This window comes from Syngnathus scovelli, chromosome 1 (genome assembly GCF_024217435.2).
Source record: "Syngnathus scovelli strain Florida chromosome 1, RoL_Ssco_1.2, whole genome shotgun sequence".
Taxonomy (NCBI): domain Eukaryota; kingdom Metazoa; phylum Chordata; class Actinopteri; order Syngnathiformes; family Syngnathidae; genus Syngnathus; species Syngnathus scovelli.
The window spans coordinates 7,563,374-7,573,779 of NC_090847.1; the positions used below are offsets into that span (position 1 = coordinate 7,563,374).

The 10,406-nt window shown below is 38.2% G+C and overlaps 1 protein-coding gene across 6 annotated transcripts in view; it reads left to right on the top strand.

The window, feature by feature from the left end:
* The window catches only part of unc5a (unc-5 netrin receptor A), a 178,360-nt gene that overhangs the window by 37,933 nt on the left and 130,021 nt on the right, over window positions 1–10,406 (top strand). The gene's annotated exons all lie outside the window — the stretch shown is intronic.

Here is a 10,406-nt window from a genome sequence, read left to right on the forward strand (position 1 = left end):
TGATAAATCAAATATCAATAATAGTAAGAATAATAAAAATATTAAGAAGTAGTACCGTCTTTTCCGGACTATAAGTCGCTCCGGAGTATAAGTCGCACCAGCCATAAAATGCCCCAAAAAGTGAAAAAAAACAACATATATAAGTCGCTCCGGAGTATAAGTCGCATTTTGGGGGGCAATTTATTCGACAAAATCCCACACCAAAAACAGTCATGAACGAGCAACAACAGGCTAAACGATAGCAACAACAGGCTAAACGATAGGTATGCTAACGTGACAAACACAAACAAAGAGCTGAGAACGGGCCTGACGTAACATATAGAGTGATTAAGGACAACTATTACATGAATAACATGTTTATAAAACCATCGGCGTCACTCCAATTCATTAAATCCATCGATCGTTCGATACGATAGCAACAGGCTAAACAATAGGTATGCTAACGTGACAAACACAAACGAGGAGCTGAGAACGGGCCTGACGTAACATATGGAGTGATTTATGACAACTATTACATAAATAACATGTTTATAAAACCATCGGTGTCACTCCAATTCATTAAATCCATCGATCGTTCGATACGATAGCAACAGGCTAAACGATAGGTATGCTAACGTGACAAACACAAACGAAGAGCTGAGAATGGGCCTGACGTAACATATAGAGTTATTAAAGAAAACGATTACATGAATAACACGTTTATAAAATCATCGGTGTCACTCCAATTCATTAAATCCATCAATCGTTCTTTGTCAACAATGGGTGCGCGCGGCTGAGGGCGCTTGCACTTCAAAATATTCCACAGGCTCATATAACGATAGATAAACTATATTTCAAATAACTATAATCCCAAGGGATTAATAAAGTTGAGTCTAAGTCTAAGTCTAAGTCTAATATAAGCAATAATATTATCAAACCATCCGTGCACTTTAAATCCATTAAATCCATCGATCAAATTCCTCGTCCTTTGTCAACATCGCCGCGCGTGCGCCCTGACGTCAACCTCGTCTTTATTCCACAGATCTAGTATATAGCTATATTGTCGCGTTAACAAAGTACAAGGATAGACGTGGGTTTGGTAAACGGCTCTTTATTAAACAAAACAAACTTCCAACCGTGTGGCGGTGTGGACTTCCAGACACGAGAGCTCCATGGCACAGGACCGGGCGTGCGTAATGGCCATGTCCGAGCCCCATGCACCGTTCGCGGACAGCTACTCGGCCGAGCGCCGGGCCCCGACTCAGTAGAGTAGGACCGGGCGTGCGTAAAAGCCATAATAGGTTTTCAAACCTTCTATGTCACTCCAAATCCTTAATTCCTTCAAACTCTTTGTCCTCCGTGTCACTTAGAAATGATCACTGCTAATGATGCCGGTAGTCCTTACGTGGGTACGTTTGTCCTTTATGTAAACAACCGCCGCGCCTTGCCACTGACGTCACTTGAAATAGTAATCCCTTGGCACATCACGGTTCTCCAAACTTTCTTTCTGCTGCTCGATTACTGTTTTCAGCTGCATATTTTACAACTTGAAGTTTGTAACCTGCAAAATATGAGTTTCTTTTTGGTGCCATTCTTCTTAAACCCACCCAGTTGATGAATCACGGCCAACAGTGAAATTTAGAGCGCCCTCATCCAGTTTTGTCTGAAAATATAAATTTTTTCAGATGTGTTTTTTTGTTTTATTTGGTTGTTTTATCAAAGTCAAAGTCTGCTTTAATGTCGATTTTTTTTTCATATACCAAGACACAAAGAGATTGAAATTACGTTCCCACCATCCCTCGGTGAGATAGTACACATATGCATACAAGCAACACAAAAAACCCAAGAAGACATAAACAATGAATAAATAAGAGTGTTGAAAAAATGATAAATAATAATAAATATAAGAGGAGCAAAAATGGAGCAAGTGTACATACAGCAGACATTGGACTTGGATATGGTGCTTTAAAGGTTAATTGCTTTATTTGATGTTTTCTCTATTTTTTATATTTTGAATATGTTCAAGATAACGATATAAAAGCATGTGACGTGATCAACTATACTAAAAATAACATGGGAAGTGGTCAACTATACTTGTAAGTAAGTGATGTCTTAATGATCAAGTAAAAATGTGTGAAAAAACACATATATAAGTCGCTCCTGAGTATAAGTCGCCCCCCCCACCCAAACTATGAAAAAAAAACCGCGACTTGTAGTCCGGAAATTACGGTAACTATGGCAGTGAAGAATGTCTTCAGCAGCAAGTATATCATCCCTTTGAACTCAGTTTCCATGCTTAAAGGCACAGGTTCCTGTTGAATGTCTGTGCCTTGTGGGTCAGTCACAGCAGAAGATATTTTCAAAATCAGCATAAAAAAATACATGTCAGGAGCCATCTATGATTAAAATTTGCTGTTGGCCAGTGCTATTAATAGATTTACCTAGGTTAGGTTAGGCAGTGGTACATTCATGGTGCCAAAATTGGCACGACATCTGAAAATCAAGACCTCACCTCATATCTCACGCTCTTTTAGTTATCTACCGCCGTGGTACGCTATGAGCAGATAAAACAATTCTAAAGGGGAAACCATACTGTCCGTAATCATATTTGTTTTCATGGCGCACTGAGAAAGATTGATGTCTTATCTGTGGCTGTTGATTTCAATTCTCCACGCTTTGATGCAGATAAACAATGGTTCTGCTCTCTCAGGAGCATTTTAATTGTCTCTGTGTGTGCATGCTGATGTGCAGCCGCTTGTGCCTATTAAGCACGTTTTTGACAACGGAGACAGACGAAAGCCGTTGCCGAGCACCCTCCTTGACTACTTTCGTAGCTGTTAAATGTCAGACGTATGCTCCCTTACATCTTTGGGACTTGCAATTGAAAAAGTGGAACTCAAGCAGAGATCAAAACAGTGCTGTTGCTCCTGTCTGGCTAGAGGACATTTTCTCGCTTCTCATGTGTGTCATGCGTGTGTGAGTGGTTGATTTCAACTCATGTCAAAATTCCATGGTGTACTATTTTTAACGATTAAAAAAAATAAAGAAAGCATTGTGTGCATCTGAGTGCGTGTCATCTTGGTAGAAATGTAAAATGCATCTATCTACAGCCTGTGCTGTGACGAAACGATCTCATAAATGACTTTGTCAGTAAACAACTGCAGAGCATAACATATCTGTTTACCAAGGAAGGAAGGGCTCATTATTTGTGTTGTTCATCTATTGCACTCTTGTAATGATTTAGTCTTCCATGTTTTTTTGGCCACTCTGCTAAATATTGTATAAAATTTTTCATGGTCATCACAACAGTGGGAACTCCAAAGTCCAACACCCTGAATTCTGTGAAGCTAGTTTCAAAACATATTTCCCTGTAACAAGTAAAGAAAATAAAAATAACCGTTCCTGTGTCAATCTCACTATTCTATTTAAGTAACATATATCATCCTGAACTTTTATAACCATTGATGATTAAAGCCATACTGATTTATGGCAAGAGTACGAGGTGACCATACTTGGTCTAATAAATAAATAAATGAATAAATAAATAAATAAATAAATAAATAAATAAATAAATAAATAAATGGTATCCGTGCTTCGTTTGCGTAATGTAAAGTCATCGTGAGTCTATCACGATGCATATTCATCCCTGCAGAATAAAGTACATCCCAGTCCTAAATGAGAAGTGAGAGATTGCTTCCCCACACCTCACTGTGACAAATTGACACTTTTGCTCATCTCACAAAAAGGCAAAGTTCGTCGGCCGACGAGCGAATGTTAGCATTTTACTTTAAGCCCAGTTGCCCTAACAGGGAAACAGAGCCACTGAAGCATCATCACATTCTGACAGGAACAAACATTCTCTTGTGCATTACTTTTAGACGATATATATGGAAATAAATGGGGCGGTTTGCAACCGAGGTTGCCCCTGGCATTAATAACATTTACGAGAGGGATTTAAGATGAGCTCCTGAGCGGCTTGAGATGGTTTTTTTGTTAGTCAGCCCACGTTTGGAATAAATCTATCACTTGTATGCTTTCTGCAGCCACCTTGACAGCAGAATGCAGTCATTGCACAAGCGACTGTAGGCTGCAGTGGTCCCATTGTCTTGACCTGTAAAATCAGTTTGGTCCCATCTGAATGAACAGGTCAGTGAATGTATTGATTTGGTTCTTGGAATTGTCAGATTCTATAATATATTTTTTTCAACATTCTTTATTTATTACCTGTCAAAAATGTAGCACTTTGATTTGACCTCATTAGCATTCATTGGGTGTTGGTGATGAATTGAGCCACTTTCCTTAGCACGTTAGGTAGGCTGTATGCCAGTTAATAGGAGGGCGTTTTTCCAGGTGAAACCATTCCCGTCTGTCTTACTTTGATTCATGAATGGTGCTCTCAAGCTCTTATGAGCAGCAAATTTCAATCAGCCAAAGGATCAGAAACACAGCCCCCTCATCAGGCCATTGCTATTCATGGTAATGGAAATGATCAAGAAGTTGCCTTCTTCACAGAGCCACTTTTTCAACTGTGGAAGAAATATTTTGTCTAATTCTTGGACACTAAGGATGGAGATTTATCTGTATTTATTTTAATGAAATGGTAGAGTTGGTCTCAAATTGTTCTGACCTAATGGAGTGAACTAAACCACGCCAATATTGTGTTGATTCAAATAATGCTGCCCAGCGTAGTTTCTTGATGTCTGCGTCCCAATGTTGTTGGGATGAAACCAACAGTGCCTCTGCTGGATGCAGTCAGGTACTGCTCTCCATTTAAACAAAAACAATTTCCCTAGTGAATCATGGGTTACAATTAAAGCATAAAGCAACAAGTGATATCTTTATCGTACACCTAGCATGTAAACCGAAAAACAACATTGCCATTAGCCACAATTCTATTACAGGGTTGGACAATGAAATTTGTGGAAAAGCATAGGAAAGTATTGATTTATTGATACAGGCAGTGGTGAGGTTTCACTTGAATCTCATGCACAAGCCAAATCTGTTCATGAACTCCCTGTATGATAGAATCAACAACTGAATTATATGTTTGTAGTGACAAATTTCCTCATTGTAAGACTAATAAAGGTCATCTTATCTTATCTCAATAATATGATAGCCATGAGGTTTGATCCACAGCTAGCAATGACTGATACTTGGGCTTTGTTTGTATAATCGCTGTAACCCCCGACCGTTCTAAATCACTTATTTGCCTCTGTGTGCACAAACATCGTGCCGGTGATGCTCCCGTCCCACGGAGATCTAGCAGAAATCATGGTGGTATTTGGGCTTCCTCTATGCTGCTCAAAATCCTGTGTGGCATAAATCTATTATTAGCAGTTATGCTTCTTGGATTTGGTTTACGTTTGCCCTCAAGCAAGCAACCACTTAGGCCTAGTAATTTCAGTCATTAGCTATATTCTTTTTAATGGGCTAAAAGAGAGAAAATGTAGCTTTTACATTTTGGCAGAATGTAATCATTTGAAGCTACATGTTCATTTCAGATGGTAAATATGCATGTATTTTGAGGAGCATACGACGGTGATACAAGTTCCTATGTTGATTTGTATCCATTTAGTTTAACAGATTGTGGAAGTCAGAGACCGCTCACCAAAGTAGCAAAGACAACTTTTTATATTTTTTTTTATAAATATTTGCCTTAGACATTTTTTGAAATACGTAAAATAGGACAGAGACACTGTAGTGTGCTTAGTTTGTGCATAATGTAAATGTTGCATGTATCAAATACATTGAAATAATGAATTCTGTTAGAGTTTCGCTCATTCCAACTTATGTTGCAAGAACCACACGGGAGGCAAGTCCTTTTAGACACCTGCAGGTGGAGAGTCCATTCGTCGCTGTGCGTACAGCGATGATCGAATGGAGGTCTGACTCTCGCCCCCTGCAAGAGCATTTTTATTAAGAAAAACAGGGTGGGGTTAAGAATGGACTGAATAGAGAAAGCCCTTGACCTCTAGTCAAAACATAGCAAGGGGTGTTTTATGACTTTGTGTAGGATGGGACAAGCTGGGTTATTTATTACAGGTTGCATTCCAACATAATCATACGATAAAGATAATCTGGAAAACCCTGACAAATTCCGTTTCTCTGTATAGCCTATGAGCCATACTATCCTTCATTTTCTTGTTAGTCCATGAGCCATATTGTTCTTCATTATTGTGTTTGTCACTTAACATTATGCATGAGCTTTACGGGTCCATTTTAAATGTTTTTATGTCGGTGGTCCTGTAGGTCACACATTTGAGAAATGTAACCTCTTTTTTCTTTGCACCCAGCAAATACTCCATACAGTTTTCAAAACAAACTCAAATTAAAAGTATAAACCAAGTCTTTGCGGTATCATAAGCATCATAATAGAAATGTAATTATTGGGTCAGGCAATGTAAATGAACAAACCTGCTCTAAAAACTAATTAAAACAAACTGAATTTTAAAGAAAAAAGTCAAGACTAAATAAAAACAAAGTACAATGAAAGCTCAAACTCTTAGAACCGTGGTGTGTAGACATCAACTTTGCTAATGTGTAAAGCGTAATGATGTGTAAAAATCATTTATGCTCATGCATTGCATTCCTATCAGAGCTGTAAATATTTCGAATTCGAAATTCCTTCAAAGTCAGCAGGTAAATGCTGTCATAGTTCTGTGGAATCAAAGGACAGACCCCTGAATTCTCTAGAGCACAAGAAATAACGAGGTTTTCAAAAGGTCAAATTTGGTTGCACTGCTCCAGGTTATCAAGCAGCTTTTCTAATACTGCATGCACTTCATTTAATAAATTGAATATGTCCCAAAGGCCATTGAGAATCTGTTTATTTAATCTGTCTGTTAAATAAGGTACTCTGTATAACTCACGAGTTGAATATAAGATTTTCTTATTCCTAACAGAGAGGTCACAGATGTTTTTCAATGTAGGAAATAACATGAAAATATGACACAAGTCCGTCTAGTATTAGCACAGATGATGGAAAAGCAACATATTTTTGCAATACATAAAAACATGAGAGAAGGGATTCAATCCTGTTTGTCATGAAGGTTGGAATACACGTAATTCACTGAATAGAAACTCCCACTATTTAGGCTGATTTGGTTCGAAAACCTTCCACCTATCTGTCTAACAAATGTACATTCTGAATTGGTTTATAGATTTGTGATTTGCGAGGCAGCCATAATCTAAAGCAGGGGTCACCAACACGTTGCCCCCGGGCACCAGGTACCCCGTGAGGACCGCATGAGTCACCCGCAGGATTGTTCTAAAATTAGCTCAAACTGCGGCACTTGTCAGTGAGCTGCATCTATTTATTTTACAGTCAAGCCTCGGTTTTCGAACGTCCCTGTTCTCGAAATAATTGGAATTCGAACAAAAAATTCGAGATTATTTTTGCTTCGGTTGTAGAACAAAATTCGGAGGTCGAACCTCGCGAGATGAGCCGGGAGGACCCGAGAAAACCCGACTGCGCGGCCCGGATGCCGACTGACTCCGTTGTTATTGTATTTTCGTTACTTTGAGGATTGTATTGACCCCTAATCATGCCTCCAAAGACAGCAAGTGGGAGCAGTAAAGAAATTCTAAAACACAAAGACGCTCTTAAAGCAACGTGACAGTGAGCGCCCGGCGCGCTGCGGTTGCGTGATCGGACAAAATTAAGCTTCCTGCGCACTGAGGTCCACTTAAATTTTGGAAAGTACATCAAGACTTTTAAAATATTTTCAAAATTTTAGCGACCGCTCTGTCACAATAATGCGACGCGCTACGGTTGCGTGTTCGGCGGTGCGCTGCAGTTGAGCGATCGGACAAAATTAAGCTCCCTGCGCACTTAGGTCCACTTACATTTTGGAAAGTACCTCAGGACTTTAAAAATATTTTCTAAATTTCAGCGACGGCTCTGTCACCATAATGCGACCGGCGCGGTGCAGTTGCGCGTTGCAGTTGCGCGGTGGGCGACGCGCTACGGTTGCGCGTTCGGACAAATATGCGCAAATGAAAAAATGCTTAAGAAAGGCGTTTTTTTTTTTGTTTGTCTTGAAACGGTTTAAATTTTTCCCCATTATTTGTAAAAATAGATTCAGAATTCGACCGATTCGCTTCTTGAACCGCCTTCTGGAACAGGTTGTGGTCAAAAACCAAGGTTTGACTGTATTTTTGCTATTCTTGTTAAAATCACACTTACATGTGAACTGGAAATGACAATAATAACACATAGTGAAAGCCAAATTGAGCAAATTGACTATTTCAGAAGTATGTGTCAAACTGGTAGCCCTTTGCTTTAATCAGTACCCAGGAAGTAGCTCTCCATTTAAGAAAGGTTGGTGACCCCTGATCTAAAGTATCAAGAGTGGACATAACCAACAGGTAGCCACCAAGGACCGCATGAATAGCCTGTGGGCCAGTTCTAAAAATTGCTCACCAGAAAGGGGATGTTTTCATTTTGTAGAAATGTAGAAGTTGCTATTTTTCATAAATGAATATGATTATTTATTAAAAATAAAACCGTTAAAAATGATTTGAGCAAATTTGTTTCAGTTAAACTGAAACTTCACATTAATCAGTACCCAAGAAGTTGCAGTAGAAATAGACGGGCACACATGCATTATTACATCATGTATTAATGCCTAATATGATTTGTTTTGTTTATCACATTTGATATGTCTCTTTGAGCTTCATACTGTTAGAGTAAATACCTGGAACGGTGTACCAGGCTGGTGGATTCACCTAACAGTAACAAAAAAACAAAACTGCAAAATACATTAATCAAACCTGCATTTGGCCATGGACATGGAAGTGCAATCACGAAAGTGGTGTAATTATCTTGATGGTGGCTTAACGCTTGCATGGGAAGGTGGTGTCTAGAAATGTCTTTACTTATTGAATCTGAAAAAAGGCCTCTTGCCAAAAAAAAAAAAACAACGCATAAAACCTAGTTTCCATTAGCTGAATAAAATGATGCTGCTTACATCGTCAACAGTGTACAGTGGACCCTCAAAACTTGAATAATTGTTCTCTTTATTTAAAGAGTCCTTGAATCCCTTTCTGGTGGAAAAACAGGGCAAGAGTATTTGTGTAAATTCTTACATCGGAGTATCAGTGATGAGGGTTACATATAAAGATTATTTTAATAGTCAATTTATCTAATGATTGTTATTGCTCCACAAAGTTTTACTGCTTATTTAAAATCAGAGATGCAAGCACTCTTTTCTAGATTAAATTATTGTGCTGATTCCGTATCTACCCTCTTTTTATCTTAAACGATAACAGTAATATGTACAATATGAATTAAGGGTTAGGTTCAGTGACAGTTGAATTGTTTTCTGAAACATCATACATTTTAATGTATGGTAAAAAAAACATATTGTGCAAACATCAGCATCAAAACCATCTCTGATTAAAATTTGGTGCTGACCAGTGTTAGTTTTTTGATTAATCAACAAATCAAATTAAAATAAACAAAAACATATTTTAATTCTTTTATTCAAAAACATCTTAGGCTTTCCAATTCACAATAAAGAGAATGTAGAAACTAATTAATCATTCACTTAGTGGTTTGGGCTATGCATATCGTGTCAGAAAATATGAAACAATGTTCATCAAAAGAAAAACAGATGTTTACAAATACCTTTGATTAAACGCAATGATAATCAGTGTTCTTATGTGGAAGGCTGCAGAATCTGAAAATAGTATAATATTTCCGGTCGTTACACAAGGGCTCTAGACAATCGATTATCAAAATAGTTACAGATTTATTTGATAATCGATTAGTTGACCATTAATTGTTACAGGTCTGGATGATATCGAGAATAAAATGTTGTTGATGTCAATTGAATTTCTGAAAGGATTTGCAAACGAAACTGGATCCTATCACGGGTAAGGTTCAAAGGCGTGTTTAATTGATGGCCAGTATCGCGCCTTTCACCAAACGTCAGCTTGGTTAGGCTCCTATTAGTTTGAGGACAAGCAGTATAGAAAAGTAATGTCAACACTCAACGCCGTGCAGTCAGTTGGAATGTAAAGTAAGAATGTACAATTTGACATTGATTCTTTTTTTATTTGATTTGATTTTGTTAGCCTCGGTAAAGGTTTGAACTCTCCCCTACTACCATTCTAGCTCATTTTTGCTCTAAGGAGAAGAGTAATTATTCTATACTTTCACATCAGGATTACTTCCAGCCTCCTTGCTAAGCTGATGTGGATCAGAAACACAAGCCCAAAGGCAGCCTGCCCTGACTATTGTAATGTGCTGCTGCATATTCTGGTCCGCTTTAATACCCCAGGGTTGTGTCTTATTACTGTGATGTTGATAGCTGAACATTGGAGCTGTAGATAGAGTGGGTGCTTTTTTTATGTCCAAACATCTCTGAAATGTCTACATTTAGAAGTGGAGGAAACCTTTTTTATTTTTTATTTTTTTATTTAAG